The sequence below is a fragment of the Lissotriton helveticus genome, chromosome 4_1, assembly GCF_964261635.1.
Source record: "Lissotriton helveticus chromosome 4_1, aLisHel1.1, whole genome shotgun sequence".
Lineage (NCBI taxonomy): Eukaryota > Metazoa > Chordata > Amphibia > Caudata > Salamandridae > Lissotriton > Lissotriton helveticus.
This window is the reverse complement of record NC_136063.1, coordinates 1,278,025,193-1,278,045,843: the sequence shown is the minus strand read 5'-3', so window position 1 is coordinate 1,278,045,843 and position 20,651 is coordinate 1,278,025,193.

Below are 20,651 nucleotides of genomic sequence, written 5' to 3'. Positions count from 1 at the left end.
AGGTCCGGGGTCATCGTTTTTCATCAGAAAATTGATTTTTTGGACTCTACCAAAAATGATTCAAAATGTCATTGGGTTCGGGCCTCATGTTGAATAACCACTTTTTAGACCCTCACAGTGACCAAAATTGCCATTTTTACAGAGTTTTCGCTTACTCAAAAGCTTCAATTTTGACCAATTTCAGGCACAGAAATGACTTTAAACACACTTATTTTAGTTGAAAAAGTAATATTTCACATCCAACCGTCATTTAAAGTCAAAAGATTAAATGTTAAAATTTCATCAATATTGACCATTTTTTGAACGTTCGACAGGTCCGGGGTCATCGTTTTTCATCAGAAAATTGATTTTTTGGACTCTACCAAAAATGATTTAAAATGTCATTGGGATCGGGCCTCATGTTGAATAACCACTTTTTAGACCCTCACAGTGACCAAAATTGCCATTTTTACAGAGTTTTCGCTTACTCAAAAGCTTCAATTTTGACCAATTTCAGGCACAGAAATGACTTTAAACACACTTTTTTTAGTTGAAAAAGTAATATTTCACATCCAATCGTCATTTAAAGTCAAAAGATTAAATGTTAAAATGTCATCAATATTGACCATTTTTTGAACGCTCGACAGGTCCGGGGTCATCATTTTTCATCAGAAAATTGATTTTTTGGACTCTACCAAAAATGATTCAAAATGTCATTGGGATCGGGCCTCATGTTGAATAACCACTTTTTAGACCCTCACAGTGACCAAAATTGCCATTTTTACAGAGTTTTCGCTTACTCAAAAGCTTAAATTTTGACCAATTTCAGGCACAGAAATGACTTTAAACACACTTATTTTAGTTGAAAAAGTAATATTTCACATCCAACCGTCATTTAAAGTCAAAAGATTAAATGTTAAAATGTCATCAATATTGACCATTTTTTGAACTTTCGACAGGTCCGGGGTCATCATTTTTCATCAGAAAATAGATTTTTTGGACTCTACCAAAAATGATTCAAAATATCATTGGGATCGGGCCTCATGTTGAATAACCACTTTTTAGACCCTCACAGTGACCAAAATTGCCATTTTTACAGAGTTTTCGCTTACTCAAAAGCTTCAATTTTGACCAATTTCAGGCACAGAAATGACTTTAAACACACTTTTTTTAGTTGAAAAAGTAATATTTCACATACAACCGTCATTTAAAGTCAAAAGATTAAATGTTAAAATTTCATCAATATTGACCATTTTTTGAACGTTCGACAGGTCCGGGGTCATCGTTTTTCATCAGAAAATTGATTTTTTGGACTCTACCAAAAATGATTCAAAATGTCATTGGGAGCGGGCCTCATGTTGAATAACCACTTTTTAGACCCTCACAGTGACCAAAATTGCCATTTTTACAGAGTTTTCGCTTGCTCAAAAGCTTCAATTTTGACCAATTTCAGGCACAGAAATGACTTTAAACACACTTATTTTAGTTGAAAAAGTCATATTTCACATCCAACCGTCATTTAAAGTCAAAAGATTAAATGTTAAAATTTCATCAATATTGACCATTTTTTTGAACGTTCGACAGGTCCGGGGTCATCGTTTTTCATCAGAAAATTGATTTTTTGGACTCTACCAAAAATGATTCAAAATGTCATTGGGTTCGGGCCTCATGTTGAATAACCACTTTTTAGACCCTCACAGTGACCAAAATTGCCATTTTTACAGAGTTTTCGCTTACTCAAAAGCTTAAATTTTGACCAATTTCAGGCACAGAAATGACTTTAAACACACTTATTTTAGTTGAAAAAGTAATATTTCACATCCAACAGTCATTTAAAGTCAAAAGATTAAATGTTAAAATTTCATCAATATTGACCATTTTTTGAACGTTCGACAGGTCCGGGGTCATCGTTTTTCATCAGAAAATTGATTTTTTGGACTCTACCAAAAATGATTTAAAATGTCATTGGGATCGGGCCTCATGTTGAATAACCACTTTTTAGACCCTCACAGTGACCAAAATTGCCATTTTTACAGAGTTTTCGCTTACTCAAAAGCTTCAATTTTGACCAATTTCAGGCACAGAAATGACTTTAAACACACTTTTTTTAGTTGAAAAAGTAATATTTCACATCCAATCGTCATTTAAAGTCAAAAGATTAAATGTTAAAATGTCATCAATATTGACCATTTTTTGAACGTTCGACAGGTCCGGGGTCATCATTTTTCATCAGAAAATTGATTTTTTGGACTCTACCAAAAATGATTCAAAATGTCATTGGGATCGGGCCTCATGTTGAATAACCACTTTTTAGACCCTCACAGTGACCAAAATTGCCATTTTTACAGAGTTTTCGCTTACTCAAAAGCTTCAATTTTGACCAATTTCAGGCACAGAAATGACTTTAAACACACTTTTTTAGTTGAAAAAGTAATATTTCACATCCAACCGTCATTTAAAGTCAAAATATTAAATGTTAAAATTTCATCAATATTGACAATTTTTTGAACGTTTGACAGGTCCGGGGTCATCGTTTTTCATCAGAAAATTGAATTTTTGGACTGTACCAAAAATGATTCAAAATGTCATTGGGATTCGGCCTCATGTTGAATAACCACTTTTTAGACTCTCACAGTGACCAAAATTGCCATTTTTACAGAGTTTCCGCTTACTCAAAAGCTTCAATTTTGACCAATTTCAGGCACAGAAATGACTTTAAACACACGTTTTTTAGTTGAAAAAGTAATATTTCACATACAACCGTCATTTAAAGTCAAAAGAATAAATGTTAAAATTTCATCAATATTGACCATTTTTTGAAGGTTCAACAGGTCCGGGGTCATCGTTTTTCATCAGAAAATTGATTTTATGGACTCTACCAAAAATGATTCAAAATGTCATTGGGAGCGGGCCTCATGTTGAATAACCACTTTTTAGACCCTCACAGTGACCAAAATTGCCATTTTTACAGAGATTTCGCTTACTCAAAAGCTTCAATTTTGACCAATTTCAGGCACAGAAATGACTTTAAACACACTTATTTTAGTTGAAAATGTCATATTTCACATCCAACCGTCATTTAAAGTCAAAAGATTAAATGTTAAAATTTCATCAATATTGACCATTTTTTTGAACGTTCGACAGGTCCGGGGTCATCGTTTTTCATCAGAAAATTTATTTTTTTGGCTCTACCAAAAATGATTCAAAATGTCATTGGGATCGGGCCTCATGTTGAATAACCACTTTTTAGACCCTCACAGTGACCAAAATTGCCATTTTTACAGAGTTTTCGCTTACTCAAAAGCTTCAATTTTGACCAATTTCAGGCACAGAAATGACTTTAAACACACTTATTTTAGTTGAAAAAGTAATAATTCACATCCAACCGTCATTTAAAGTCAAAAGATTAAATGTTAAAATTTCATCAATATTGACCACTTTTTTGAACGTTCGACAGGTCCGGGGTCATCGTTTTTCATCAGAAAATTGATTTTTTGGACTCTACCAAAAATGATTCAAAATGTCATTGGGATCGGGCCTCATGTTGAATAACCACTTTTTAGACCCTCACAGTGACCAAAATTGCCATTTTTACAGAGTTTTCGCTTACTCAAAAGCTTCAATTTTGACCAATTTCAGGCACAGAAATGACTTTAAACACACTTTTTTTAGTTGAAAAAGTAATATTTCACATCCAACCGTCATTTAAAGTCAAAAGATTAAATGTTAAAATTTCATCAATATTGACCACTTTTTGAACGTTCGACAGGTGGGGTCATCGTTTTTCATCAGAAAATTGATTTTTTGGACTCTACCAAAAATGATTCAAAATGTCATTGGGATCGGGCCTCATGTTGAATAACCACTTTTTAGACCCTCACAGTGACGAAAATTGCCAATTTTACAGAGTTTTCGCTTACTCAAAAGCTTCAATTTTGACCAATTTCAGGCACAGAAATGACTTTAAACACACTTTTTTTTAGTTGAAAAAGTAATATTTCACATCCAACCGTCATTTAAAGTCAAAAGATTAAATGTTAAAATTTCATCAATATTTACCGTTTTTTGAACGTTCGACAGGTCCGGGGTCATCGTTTTTCATCAGAAAATTGATTTTTTGGACTCTACCAAAAATGATTCAAAATGTCATTGGGATCGGGCCTCATGTTGAATAACCACTTTTTAGACCCTCACAATGACCAAAATTGCCATTTTTACAGAGTTTTCGCTTACTCAAAAGCTTCAATTTTGACCAATTTCAGGCACAGAAATGACTTTAAACACACTTTTTTTAGTTGAAAAAGTAATATTTCACATCCAACCGTCATTTAAAGTCAAAAGATTAAATGTTAAAATTTCATAAATATTGACCATTTTTTTAACGTTTGACAGGTCCGGGGTCATCGTTTTTCATCAGAAAATTGATTTTTTGGACTCTACCAAAAATGATTCAAAATGTCATTGGGATCGGGCCTCATGTTGAATAACCACTTTTTAGACCCTCACAGTGACCAAAATTGCCAATTTTACAGAGTTTTCGCTTACTCAAAAGCTTCAATTTTGACCAATTTCAGGCACAGAAATGACTTTAAAGACACTTTTTTTAGTTGAAAAAGTAATATTTCACATCCAACCGTCATTTAAAGTCAAAAGATTAAATGTTAAAATTTCATCAATATTGACCGTTTTTTGAATGTTCGACAGGTCCGGGGTCATCGTTTTTCATCAGAAAATTGATTTTTTGGACTCTACCAAAAATGATTCAAAATGTCATTGGGATCGGGCCTCATGTTGAATAACCACTTTTTAGACCCTCACAGTGACCAAAATTGCCATTTTTACAGAGTTTTCGCTTACTCAAAAGCTTCAATTTTGACCAATTTCAGGCACAGAAATGACTTTAAACACACTTTTTTTAGTTGAAAAAGTAATATTTCACATCCAACCGTCATTTAAAGTCAAAAGATTCAATGTTAAAATTTCATCAATATTGACCATTTTTGGAACGTTCGACAGGTCCGGTGTCATCGTTTTTCATCAGAAAATTGATTTTTTGGACTCTACCAAAAATGATTCAAAATGTCATTTGGATCGGGCCTCATGTTGAATAACCACTTTTTAGACCCTCACAGTGACCAAAATTGCCATTTTTACAGAGTTTTCGCTTACTAAAAAGCTTCAATTTTGACCAATTTCAGGCACAGAAATGACTTTAAACACACTTCTTTTAGTTGAAAAAGTAATATTTCACATCAAACCGTCATTTAAAGTCAATAGATTAAATGTTAAAATTTCATCAATATTGACCATTTTTTGAACGTTCGACAGGTCCGGGGTCATCGTTTTTCATCAGAAAATTGATTTTTTGGACTCTACCAAAAATGATTCAAAATGTCATTGGGATCGGGCCTCATGTTGAATAACTACTTTTTAGACCCTCACAGTGACCAAAATTGCCATTTTTACAGAGTTTTCGCTTACTCAAAAGCTTCAATTTTGACCAATTTCAGCACAGAAATGACTTTAAACACACTTTTTTTAGTTGAAAAAGTAATATTTCACATCCAACCGTCATTTAAAGTCAAAAGATTAAATGTTAAAATTTCATCAATATTGACCATTTTTTGAACGTTCGACAGGTCCGGGGTCATCGTTTTTCATCAGAAAATTGATTTTTTGGACTCTACCAAAAATGATTCAAAATGTCATTGGGATCGGGCCTCATGTTGAATAACTACTTTTTAGACCCTCACAGTGACCAAAATTGCCATTTTTACAGAGTTTTCGCTTACTCAAAAGCTTCAATTTTGACCAATTTCAGGCACAGAAATGACTTTAAACACACTTATTTTAGTTGAAAAAGTAATATTTCACATCCAACCGTCATTTAAAGTCAAAAGATTAAATGTTAAAATTTCATCAATATTGACCATTTTTTAAACGTTCGACAGGTCCGGGGTCATCGTTTTTCATCAGAAAATTGATTTTTTGGACTCTACCAAAAATGATTCAAAATGTCATTTGGATCGGGACTCATGTTGAAAAACCACTTTTTAAACCCTCACAGTGACCAAAATTGCCATTTTTACAGAGTTTTCGCTTACTCAAAAGCTTCAATTTTGACCAATTTCAGGCACAGAAATGACTTTAAACACACTTTTTTTAGTTGAAAAAGTAATATTTCACATCCAACCGTCATTTAAAGTCAAAAGATTCAATGTTAAAATATCATCAATATTGACCATTTTTTGAACGTTCGACAGGTCCGGTGTCATCGTTTTTCATCAGAAAATTGATTTTTTGGACTCTACCAAAAATGATTCAAAATGTCATTTGGATCGGGCCTCATGTTGAATAACCACTTTTTAGACCCTCACTGTGACCAAAATTGCCATTTTTACAGAGTTTTCGCTTACTAAAAAGCTTCAATTTTGACCAATTTCAGGCACAGAAATGACTTTAAACACACTTTTTTTAGTTGAAAAAGTAATATTTCACATCCAACCGTCATTTAAAGTCAAAAGATTCAATGTTAAAATTTCATCAATGTTGACCATTTTTTGAACGTTCGACAGGTCCGGGGTCATCGTTTTTCATCAGAAAATTGATTTTTTGGACTCTACCAAAAATGATTCAAAATGTCATTGGGTTCGGACCTCATGTTGAATAACCACTTTTTAGACCCTCACAGTGACCAAAATTGCCATTTTTACAGAGTTTTCGCTTACTCAAAAGCTTCAATTTTGACCAATTTCAGGCACAGAAATGACTTTAAACACACTTATTTTAGTTGAAAAAGTAATATTTCACATCCAACCGTCATTTAAAGTCAAAAGATTAAATGTTAAAATTTCATCAATATTGACCATTTTTTGAACGTTCGACAGGTCCGGGGTCATCGTTTTTCATCAGAAAATTGATTTTTTAGACTCTACCAAAAATGATTCAAAATGTCATTGGGATCGGGCCTCATGTTGAATAACTACTTTTTAGACCCTCACAGTGACCAAAATTGCCATTTTTACAGAGTTTTCGCCTACTCAAAAGCTTCAATTTTGACCAATTTCAGGCACAGAAATGACTTTAAACACACCTTTTTTAGTTGAAAAAGTAATATTTCACATCCAACCGTCATTTAAAGTCAAAAGAATAAATGTTAAAATTTCATCAATATTGACCATTTTTTTAACGTTCGACAGGTCCGGGGTCATCGTTTTTCATCAGAAAATAGATTTTTTGGACTCTACCAAAAATGATTCAAAATGTCATTTGGATCGGGCCTCATGTTGAATAACCACTTTTTAAACCCTTACAGTGACCAAAATTGCCATTTTTACAGAGTTTTCGCTTACTCAAAAGCTTCAATTTTGACCAATTTCAGGCACAGAAATGACTTTAAACACACTTATTTTAGTTGAAAAAGTAATAATTCATATCCAACCGTCATTTAAAGTCAAAAGATTAAATGTTAAAATGTCATCAATATTGACCATTTTTTGAACGTTCGACAGGTCCGGGGTCATCGTTTTTCATCAGAAAATTGATTTTTTGGACTCTACCAAAAATGATTCAAAATGTCATTGGGATCGGGCCTCATGTTGAATAACCACTTTTTAGACCCTCACAGTGACCAAAATTGCCATTTTTACAGAGTTTTCGCTTACTCAAAAGCTTCAATTTTGACCAATTTCAGGCACAGAAATGACTTTAAACACACTTTTTTTAGTTGAAAAAGTAATATTTCACATCCAACCGTCATTTAAAGTCAAAAGATTAAATGTTAAAATTTCATCAATATTGACCATTTTTTGAACGTTCGACAGGTCCGGGGTCATCGTTTTTCATCAGAAAATTGATTTTTTGGACTCTACCAAAAATGATTCAAAATGTCATTGGGATTGGGCCTCATGTTGAATAACTACTTTTTAGACCCTCACAGTGACCAAAATTGCCATTTTTACAGAGTTTTCGCTTACTCAAAAGCTTACATTTTGACCAATTTCAGGCACAGAAATGACTTTAAACACACTTTTTTTAGTTGAAAAAGTAATATTTCACATCCAACCGTCATTTAAAGTCAAAAGATTCAATGTTAAAATTTCATCAATGTTGACCATTTTTTGAACGTTCGACAGGTCTGGGGTCATCGTTTTTCATCAGAAAATTGATTTTTTGGACTCTACCAAAAATGATTCAAAATGTCATTGGGTTCGGACCTCATGTTGAATAACCACTTTTTAGACCCTCACAGTGACCAAAATTGCCATTTTTACAGAGTTTTCGCTTACTCAAAAGCTTCAATTTTGACCAACTTCAGGCACAGAAATGACTTTAAACACACTTATTTTAGTTGAAAAAGTAATATTTCACATCCAACCGTCATTTAAAGTCAAAAGATTAAATGTTAAAATTTCATCAATATTGACCATTTTTTGAACGTTCGACAGGTCCGGGGTCATCGTTTTTCATCAGAAAATTGATTTTTTAGACTCTACCAAAAATGATTCAAAATGTCATTGGGATCGGGCCTCATGTTGAATAACTACTTTTTAGACCCTCACAGTGACCAAAATTGCCATTTTTACAGAGTTTTCGCTTACTCAAAAGCTTCAATTTTGACCAATTTCAGGCACAGAAATGACTTTAAACACACCTTTTTTAGTTGAAAAAGTAATATTTCACATCCAACCGTCATTTAAAGTCAAAAGAATAAATGTTAAAATTTCATCAATATTGACCATTTTTTTAACGTTCGACAGGTCCGGGGTCATCGTTTTTCATCAGAAAATTTATTTTTTGGACTCTACCAAAAATGATTCAAAATGTCATTGGGATCGGGCCTCATGTTGAATAACCACTTTTTAGACCCTCACAATGACCAAAATTGCCATTTTTACAGAGTTTTCGCTTACTCAAAAGCTTCAATTTTGACCAATTTCAGGCACAGAAATGACTTTAAACACACTTATTTTAGTTGAAAAAGTAATAATTCACATCCAACCGTCATTTAAAGTCAAAAGATTAAATGTTAAAATTTCATCAATATTGACCACTTTTTTGAACGTTCGACAGGTCCGGGGTCATCGTTTTTCATCAGAAAATTGATTTTTTGGACTCTACAAAAAATGATTCAAAATGTCATTGGGATCGGGCCTCATGTTGAAAAACTACTTTTTAGACCCTCACAGTGACCAAAATTGCCATTTTTCAGAGTTTTCGCTTACTCAAAAGCTTCAATTTTGACCAATTTCAGGCACAGAAATGACTTTAAACACACTTTTTTTAGTTGAAAAAGTAATATTTCACATCCAACCATCATTTAAAGTCAAAAGATTAAATGTTAAAATTTCATCAATATTGACCATTTTTTGAACGTTCGACAGGTCGTCGTTTTTCATCAGAAAATTGATTTTTTGGACTCTACCAAAAATGATTCAAAATGTCATTTGGATCGGGCCTCATGTTGAATAACCACTTTTTAAACCCTTACAGTGACCAAAATTGCCATTTTTACAGAGTTTTCGCTTACTCAAAAGCTTCAATTTTGACCAATTTCAGGCACAGAAATGACTTTAAACACACTTATTTCAGTTGAAAAAGTAATATTTCACATCCAACCGTCATTTAAAGTCAAAAGATTAAATGTTAAAATTTCATCAATATTGACCATTTTTTGAACGTTCGACAGGTCCGGGGTCATCGTTTTTCATCAGAAAATTGATTTTTTGGACTCTACCAAAAATGATTCAAAATGTCATTGGGATCGGGCCTCATGTTGAATAACTACTTTTTAGACCCTCACAGTGACCAAAATTGCCATTTTTACAGAGTTTTCACTTACTCAAAAGCTTCAATTTTGACCAATTTCAGGCACAGAAATGACTTTAAACACACTTATTTTAGTTGAAAAAGTAATAATTCATATCCAACCGTCATTTAAAGTCAAAAGATTAAATGTTAAAATGTCATCAATATTGACCATTTTTTGAACGTTCGACAGGTCCGGGGTCATCATTTTTCATCAGAAAATTGATTTTTTGGACTCTACCAAAAATGATTCAAAATGTCATTGGGATCGGGCCTCATGTTGAATAACCACTTTTTAGACCCTCACAGTGACCAAAATTGCCATTTTTACAGAGTTTTCGCTCACTCAAAAGCTTCAATTTTGACCAATTTCAGGCACAGAAATGACTTTAAACACACTTTTTTTAGTTGAAAATGTCATATTTCACATCCAACCGTCATTAAAAGTCAAAAGATTAAATGTTAAAATTTCATCAATATTGACCATTTTTTGAACGTTTGACAGGTCCGGGGTCATCGTTTTTCATCAGAAAATTGATTTTTTGGACTCTACCAAAAATGATTCAAAATGTCATTGGGATCGGGCCTCATGTTGAATAACCACTTTTTAGACTCTCACAGTGACCAAAATTGCCATTTTTACAGAGTTTCCGCTTACTCAAAAGCTTCAATTTTGACCAATTTCAGGCACAGAAATGACTTTAAACACACTTTTTTTAGTTGAAAAAGTAATATTTCACATACAACCGTCATTTAAAGTCAAAAGAATAAATGTTAAAATGTCATCAATATTGACCATTTTTTGAACGTTCGACAGGTCCGGGGTCATCGTTTTTCATCAGAAAATTGATTTTATGGACTCTACCAAAAATGATTCAAAATGTCATTGGGAGCGGGCCTCATGTTGAATAACCACTTTTTAGACCCTCACAGTGACCAAAATTGCCATTTTTACAGAGTTTTCGCTTACTCAAAAGCTTCAATTTTGACCAATTTCAGGCACAGAAATGACTTTAAACACACTTTTTTAGTTGAAAAAGTAATATTTCACATACAACCGTCATTTAAAGTCAAAAGATTAAATGTTAAAATTTCATCAATATTGACCATTTTTTGAACGTTCGACAGGTCCGGGGTCATCGTTTTTCATCAGAAAATTGATTTTTTGGACTCTACCAAAAATGATTCAAAATGTCATTGGGATCGGGCCTCATGTTGAATAACCACTTTTTAGACCCTCACAGTGACCAAAATTGCCATTTTTACAGAGTTTTCGCTCACTCAAAAGCTTCAATTTTGACTAATTTCAGGCACAGAAATGACTTTAAACACACTTTTTTAGTTGAAAAAGTAATATTTCACATCCAACCGTCATTTAAAGTCAAAAGATTAAATGTTAAAATTTCATCAATATTGACCATTTTTTGAACGTTTGACAGGTCCGGGGTCATCGTTTTTCATCAGAAAATTGATTTTATGGACTCTACCAAAAATGATTCAAAATGTCATTGGGATCGGGCCTCATGTTGAATAACCACTTTTTAGACTCTCACAGTGACCAAAATTGCCATTTTTACAGAGTTTCCGCTTACTCAAAAGCTTCAATTTTGACCAATTTCAGGCACAGAAATGACTTTAAACACACTTTTTTTAGTTGAAAATGTCATATTTCACATACAACCGTCATTTAAAGTCAAAAGATTAAATGTTAAAATTTCATCAATATTGACCATTTTTTTGAACGTTCGACAGGTCCGGGGTCATCGTTTTTCATCAGAAAATTGATTTTTTGGACTCTACCAAAAATGATTCAAAATGTCATTGGGTTCGGGCCTCATGTTGAATAACCACTTTTTAGACCCTCACAGTGACCAAAATTGCCATTTTTACAGAGTTTTCGCTTACTCAAAAGCTTCAATTTTGACCAATTTCAGGCACAGAAATGACTTTAAACACACTTATTTTTAGTTGAAAAAGTAATATTTCACATCCAACCGTCATTTAAAGTCAAAAGATTAAATGTTAAAATTTCATCAATATTGACCATTTTTTGAACGTTTGACAGGTCCGGGGTCATCGTTTTTCATCAGAAAATTGATTTTTTGGACTCTACCAAAAATGATTAAAAATGTCATTGGGATCGGGCCTCATGTTGAATAACCACTTTTTAGACACTCACAGTGACCAAAATTGCCATTTTTACAGAGTTTTCGCTTACTCAAAAGCTTCAATTTTGACCAATTTCAGGCACAGAAATGACTTTAAACACACTTATTTTAGTTGAAAAAGTAATAATTCATATCCAACCGTCATTTAAAGTCAAAAGATTAAATGTTAAAATGTCATCAATATTGACCATTTTTTGAACGTTCGACAGGTCCGGGGTCATCGTTTTTCATCAGAAAATTGATTTTTTGGACTCTACCAAAAATGATTCAAAATGTCATTGGGATCGGGCCTCATGTTGAATAACCACTTTTTAGACCCTCACAGTGACCAAAATTGCCATTTTTACAGAGTTTTCGCTTACTCAAAAGCTTCAATTTTGACCAATTTCAGGCACAGAAATGACTTTAAACACACTTTTTTTAGTTGAAAAAGTAATATTTCACATCCAACCGTCATTTAAAGTCAAAAGATTAAATGTTAAAATTTCATCAATATTGACCATTTTTTGAACGTTCGACAGGTCCGGGGTCATCGTTTTTCATCAGAAAATTGATTTTTTGGACTCTACCAAAAATGATTCAAAATGTCATTGGGATTGGGCCTCATGTTGAATAACTACTTTTTAGACCCTCACAGTGACCAAAATTGCCATTTTTACAGAGTTTTCGCTTACTCAAAAGCTTACATTTTGACCAATTTCAGGCACAGAAATGACTTTAAACACACTTTTTTTAGTTGAAAAAGTAATATTTCACATCCAACCGTCATTTAAAGTCAAAAGATTCAATGTTAAAATTTCATCAATGTTGACCATTTTTTGAACGTTCGACAGGTCTGGGGTCATCGTTTTTCATCAGAAAATTGATTTTTTGGACTCTACCAAAAATGATTCAAAATGTCATTGGGTTCGGACCTCATGTTGAATAACCACTTTTTAGACCCTCACAGTGACCAAAATTGCCATTTTTACAGAGTTTTCGCTTACTCAAAAGCTTCAATTTTGACCAACTTCAGGCACAGAAATGACTTTAAACACACTTATTTTAGTTGAAAAAGTAATATTTCACATCCAACCGTCATTTAAAGTCAAAAGATTAAATGTTAAAATTTCATCAATATTGACCATTTTTTGAACGTTCGACAGGTCCGGGGTCATCGTTTTTCATCAGAAAATTGATTTTTTAGACTCTACCAAAAATGATTCAAAATGTCATTGGGATCGGGCCTCATGTTGAATAACTACTTTTTAGACCCTCACAGTGACCAAAATTGCCATTTTTACAGAGTTTTCGCTTACTCAAAAGCTTCAATTTTGACCAATTTCAGGCACAGAAATGACTTTAAACACACCTTTTTTAGTTGAAAAAGTAATATTTCACATCCAACCGTCATTTAAAGTCAAAAGAATAAATGTTAAAATTTCATCAATATTGACCATTTTTTTAACGTTCGACAGGTCCGGGGTCATCGTTTTTCATCAGAAAATTTATTTTTTGGACTCTACCAAAAATGATTCAAAATGTCATTGGGATCGGGCCTCATGTTGAATAACCACTTTTTAGACCCTCACAATGACCAAAATTGCCATTTTTACAGAGTTTTCGCTTACTCAAAAGCTTCAATTTTGACCAATTTCAGGCACAGAAATGACTTTAAACACACTTATTTTAGTTGAAAAAGTAATAATTCACATCCAACCGTCATTTAAAGTCAAAAGATTAAATGTTAAAATTTCATCAATATTGACCACTTTTTTGAACGTTCGACAGGTCCGGGGTCATCGTTTTTCATCAGAAAATTGATTTTTTGGACTCTACAAAAAATGATTCAAAATGTCATTGGGATCGGGCCTCATGTTGAAAAACTACTTTTTAGACCCTCACAGTGACCAAAATTGCCATTTTTCAGAGTTTTCGCTTACTCAAAAGCTTCAATTTTGACCAATTTCAGGCACAGAAATGACTTTAAACACACTTTTTTTAGTTGAAAAAGTAATATTTCACATCCAACCATCATTTAAAGTCAAAAGATTAAATGTTAAAATTTCATCAATATTGACCATTTTTTGAACGTTCGACAGGTCGTCGTTTTTCATCAGAAAATTGATTTTTTGGACTCTACCAAAAATGATTCAAAATGTCATTTGGATCGGGCCTCATGTTGAATAACCACTTTTTAAACCCTTACAGTGACCAAAATTGCCATTTTTACAGAGTTTTCGCTTACTCAAAAGCTTCAATTTTGACCAATTTCAGGCACAGAAATGACTTTAAACACACTTATTTCAGTTGAAAAAGTAATATTTCACATCCAACCGTCATTTAAAGTCAAAAGATTAAATGTTAAAATTTCATCAATATTGACCATTTTTTGAACGTTCGACAGGTCCGGGGTCATCGTTTTTCATCAGAAAATTGATTTTTTGGACTCTACCAAAAATGATTCAAAATGTCATTGGGATCGGGCCTCATGTTGAATAACCACTTTTTAGACCCTCACAGTGACCAAAATTGCCATTTTTACAGAGTTTTCGCTCACTCAAAAGCTTCAATTTTGACCAATTTCAGGCACAGAAATGACTTTAAACACACTTTTTTTAGTTGAAAATGTCATATTTCACATCCAACCGTCATTAAAAGTCAAAAGATTAAATGTTAAAATTTCATCAATATTGACCATTTTTTGAACGTTTGACAGGTCCGGGGTCATCGTTTTTCATCAGAAAATTGATTTTTTGGACTCTACCAAAAATGATTCAAAATGTCATTGGGATCGGGCCTCATGTTGAATAACCACTTTTTAGACTCTCACAGTGACCAAAATTGCCATTTTTACAGAGTTTCCGCTTACTCAAAAGCTTCAATTTTGACCAATTTCAGGCACAGAAATGACTTTAAACACACTTTTTTTAGTTGAAAAAGTAATATTTCACATACAACCGTCATTTAAAGTCAAAAGAATAAATGTTAAAATGTCATCAATATTGACCATTTTTTGAACGTTCGACAGGTCCGGGGTCATCGTTTTTCATCAGAAAATTGATTTTATGGACTCTACCAAAAATGATTCAAAATGTCATTGGGAGCGGGCCTCATGTTGAATAACCACTTTTTAGACCCTCACAGTGACCAAAATTGCCATTTTTACAGAGTTTTCGCTTACTCAAAAGCTTCAATTTTGACCAATTTCAGGCACAGAAATGACTTTAAACACACTTTTTTAGTTGAAAAAGTAATATTTCACATACAACCGTCATTTAAAGTCAAAAGATTAAATGTTAAAATTTCATCAATATTGACCATTTTTTGAACGTTCGACAGGTCCGGGGTCATCGTTTTTCATCAGAAAATTGATTTTTTGGACTCTACCAAAAATGATTCAAAATGTCATTGGGATCGGGCCTCATGTTGAATAACCACTTTTTAGACCCTCACAGTGACCAAAATTGCCATTTTTACAGAGTTTTCGCTCACTCAAAAGCTTCAATTTTGACTAATTTCAGGCACAGAAATGACTTTAAACACACTTTTTTAGTTGAAAAAGTAATATTTCACATCCAACCGTCATTTAAAGTCAAAAGATTAAATGTTAAAATTTCATCAATATTGACCATTTTTTGAACGTTTGACAGGTCCGGGGTCATCGTTTTTCATCAGAAAATTGATTTTATGGACTCTACCAAAAATGATTCAAAATGTCATTGGGATCGGGCCTCATGTTGAATAACCACTTTTTAGACTCTCACAGTGACCAAAATTGCCATTTTTACAGAGTTTCCGCTTACTCAAAAGCTTCAATTTTGACCAATTTCAGGCACAGAAATGACTTTAAATACACTTTTTTTAGTTGAAAAAGTAATATTTCACATCCAACCGTCATTTAAAGTCAAAAGATTAAATGTTAAAATTTCATCAATATTGACCATTTTTTGAACGTTTGACAGGTCCGGGGTCATCGTTTTTCATCAGAAAATAGATTTTTTGGACTCTACCAAAAATGATTCAAAATGTCATTTGGATCAGGCCTCATGTTGAATAACCACTTTTTAGTCCCTCACAGTGACCAAAATTGCCATTTTTATAGAGTTTTCGCTTACTCAAAAGCTTCAATTTTGACCAATTTCAGGCACAGAAATGACTTTAAACACACTTTTTTTAGTTGAAAAAGTAATATTTCACATCCAACCGTCATTTAAAGTCAAAAGATTAAATGTTAAAATTTCATCAATATTGACCATTTTTTGAACGTTTGACAGGTCCGGGGTCATCGTTTTTCATCAGAAAATTGATTTTTTGGACTCTACCAAAAATGATTCAAAATGTCATTGGGATCGGGCCTCATGTTGAATAACCACTTTTTAGACTCTCACAGTGACCAAAATTGCCATTTTTACAGAGTTTCCGCTTACTCAAAAGCTTCCATTTTGACCAATTTCAGGCACAGAAATGACTTTAAACACACTTTTTTTTGTTGAAAAAGTAATATTTCACATACAACCGTCATTTAAAGTCAAAAGATTAAATGTTAAAATTTCATCAATATAGACCATTTTTTGAACGTTCGACAGGTCCGGGGTCATCGTTTTTCATCAGAAAATTGATTTTTTGGACTCTACCAAAAATGATTCAAAATGTCATTGGGAGCGGGCCTCATGTTGAATAACCACTTTTTAGACCCTCACAGTGACCAAAATTGCCATTTTTACAGAGTTTTTGCTTACTCAAAAGCTTCAATTTTGACCAATTTCAGGCACAGAAATGACTTTAAACACACTTTTTTTTGTTGAAAAAGTAATATTTCACATACAACCGTCATTTAAAGTCAAAAGATTAAATGTTAAAATGTCATCAATATTGACCATTTTTTGAACGTTCCACAGGTCCGGGGTCATCGTTTTTCATCAGAAAATTGATTTTTTGGACTCTACCAAAAATGATTCAAAATGTCATTGGGATTGGGCCTCATGTTGAATAACCACTTTTTAGACCCTCACAGTGACCAAAATTGCCATTTTTACAGAGTTTTTGCTTACTCAAAAGCTTCAATTTTGACCAATTTCAGGCACAGAAATGACTTTAAACACACTTATTTTAGTTGAAAAAGTAATAATTCACATCCAACCGTCATTTAAAGTCAAAAGATTAAATGTTAAAATTTCATCAATATTGACCACTTTTTTGAACGTTCGACAGGTCCGGGGTCATCGTTTTTCATCAGAAAATTGATTTTTTGGACTCTACCAAAAATGATTCAAAATGTCATTGGGATCAGGCCTCATGTTGAATAACCACTTTTTAAACCCTCACAGTGACCAAAATTGCCATTTTTACAGAGTTTTCGCTTACTCAAAAGCTTCAATTTTGACCAATTTCAGGCACAGAAATGACTTTAAACACACTTTTTTTAGTTGAAAAAGTAATATTTCACATCCAACCGTCATTTAAAGTCAAAAGATTAAATGTTAAAATTTCATCAATATTGACCACTTTTTGAACATTCGACAAGGTGGGGTCATCGTTTTTCATCAGAAAATTGATTTTTTGGACTCTACCAAAAATGATTCAAAATGTCATTGGGATCGGGCCTCATGTTGAATAACCACTTTTTAGACCCTCACAGTGACCAAAATTGCCATTTTTACAGAGTTTTCGCTTACTCAAAAGCTTCAATTTTGACCAATTTCAGGCACAGAAATGACTTTGAACACACTTTTTTTAGTTGAAAAAGTAATATTTCACATCCAACCGTCATTTAAAGTCAAAAGATTAAATGTTAAAATGTCATCAATATTGACCATTTTTTGAACGTTCGACAGGTCCGGGGTCATAATTTTTCATCAGAAAATGGATTTTTTGGACTCTACCAAAAATGATTCAAAATATCATTGGGATCGGGCCTCATGTTGAATAACCACTTTTTAGACTCTCACAGTGACCAAAATTGCCATTTTTACAGAGTTTCCGCTTACTCAAAAGCTTCAATTTTGACCAATTTCAGGCACAGAAATGACTTTAAACACACTTTTTTTTGTTGAAAAAGTAATAATTCACATCCAACCGTCATTTAAAGTCAAAAGATTAAATGTTAAAATTTCATCAATATTGACCACTTTTTTGAACGTTTGACAGGTCCGGGGTCATCGTTTTTCATCAGAAAATTGATTTTTTGGACTCTACCAAAAATGATTCAAAATGTCATTGGGATCGGGCCTCATGTTGAATAACCACTTTTTAGACCCTCACAGTGACCAAAATTGCCATTTTTACAGAGTTTACGCTTACTCAAAAGCTTCAATTTTGACCAATTTCAGGCACAGAAATGACTTTAAACACACTTTTTTTAGTTGAAAAAGTAATATTTCACATCCAACCGTCATTTAAAGTCAAAAGATTAAATGTTAAAATGTCATGAATATTGACCATTTTTTGAACGTTCGACAGGTCCGGGGTCATCATTTTTCATCAGAAAATGGATTTTTTGGACTCTACCAAAAATTATTCAAAATATCATTGGGATCGGGCCTCATGTTGAATAACCACTTTTTAGACCCTCACAGTGACCAAAATTGCCATTTTTACAGAGTTTTCGCTTACTCAAAAGCTTCAATTTTGACCAATTTCAGGCACAGAAATGACTTTAAACACACTTTTTTTAGTTGAAAAAGTAATATTTCACATCCAACCGTCATTTAAAGTCAAAAGATTAAATGTTAAAATTTCATCAATATTGACCATTTTTTGAACGTTCGACAGGTCCGGGGTCATCGTTTTTCATCAGAAAATTGATTTTTTGGACTCTACCAAAAATGATTCAAAATGTCATTGGGAGCGGGCCTTCATGTTGAATAACCACTTTTTAGACCCTCACAGTGACCAAAATTGCCATTTTTACGGAGTTTTCGCTTACTCAAAAGCTTCAATTTTGACCAATTTCAGGCACAGAAATGACTTTAAACACACTTATTTTAGTTGAAAAAGTCATATTTCACATCCAACCGTCATTTAAAGTCAAAAGATTAAATGTTAAAATTTCATCAATATTGACCATTTTTTTGAACGTTCGACAGGTCCGGGGTCATCGTTTTTCATCAGAAAATTGATTTTTTGAACTCTACCAAAAATGATTCAAAATGTCATTGGGAGCGGGCCTCATGTTGAATAACCACTTTTTAGACCCTCACAGTGACCAAAATTGCCATTTTTACGGAGTTTTCGCTTACTCAAAAGCTTCAATTTTGACCAATTTCAGGCACAGAAATGACTTTAAACACACTTATTTTAGTTGAAAAAGTCATATTTCACATCCAACCGTCATTTAAAGTCAAAAGATTAAATGTTAAAATTTCATCAATATTGACCATTTTTTTGAACGTTCGACAGGTCCGGGGTCATCGTTTTTCATCAGAAAATTGATTTTTTGGACTCTACCAAAAATGATTCAAAATGTCATTGGGTTCGGGCCTCATGTTGAATAACCACTTTTTAGACCCTCACAGTGACCAAAATTGCCATTTTTACAGAGTTTTTGCTTACTCAAAAGCTTCAATTTTGACCAATTTCAGGCACAGAAATGACTTTAAACACACTTATTTTAGTTGAAAAAGTAATAATTCACATCCAACCGTCATTTAAAGTCAAAAGATTAAATGTTAAAATTTCATCAATATTGACCACTTTTTTGAACGTTCGACAGGTCCGGGGTCATCGTTTTTCATCAGAAAATTGATTTTTTGGACTCTACCAAAAATGATTCAAAATGTCATTGGGATCAGGCCTCATGTTGAATAACCACTTTTTAAACCCTCACAGTGACCAAAATTGCCATTTTTACAGAGTTTTCGCTTACTCAAAAGCTTCAATTTTGACCAATTTCAGGCACAGAAATGACTTTAAACACACTTTTTTTAGTTGAAAAAGTAATATTTCACATCCAACCGTCATTTAAAGTCAAAAGATTAAATGTTAAAATTTCATCAATATTGACCACTTTTTGAACATTCGACAAGGTGGGGTCATCGTTTTTCATCAGAAAATTGATTTTTTGGACTCTACCAAAAATGATTCAAAATGTCATTGGGATCGGGCCTCATGTTGAATAACCACTTTTTAGACCCTCACAGTGACCAAAATTGCCATTTTTACAGAGTTTTCGCTTACTCAAAAGCTTCAATTTTGACCAATTTCAGGCACAGAAATGACTTTGAACACACTTTTTTTAGTTGAAAAAGTAATATTTCACATCCAACCGTCATTTAAAGTCAAAAGATTAAATGTTAAAATGTCATCAATATTGACCATTTTTTGAACGTTCGACAGGTCCGGGGTCATAATTTTTCATCAGAAAATGGATTTTTTGGACTCTACCAAAAATGATTCAAAATATCATTGGGATCGGGCCTCATGTTGAATAAACCACTTTTTAGACTCTCACAGTGACCAAAATTGCCATTTTTACAGAGTTTCCGCTTACTCAAAAGCTTCAATTTTGACCAATTTCAGGCACAGAAATGACTTTAAACACACTTTTTTTTGTTGAAAAAGTAATAATTCACATCCAACCGTCATTTAAAGTCAAAAGATTAAATGTTAAAATTTCATCAATATTGACCACTTTTTTGAACGTTTGACAGGTCCGGGGTCATCGTTTTTCATCAGAAAATTGATTTTTTGGACTCTACCAAAAATGATTCAAAATGT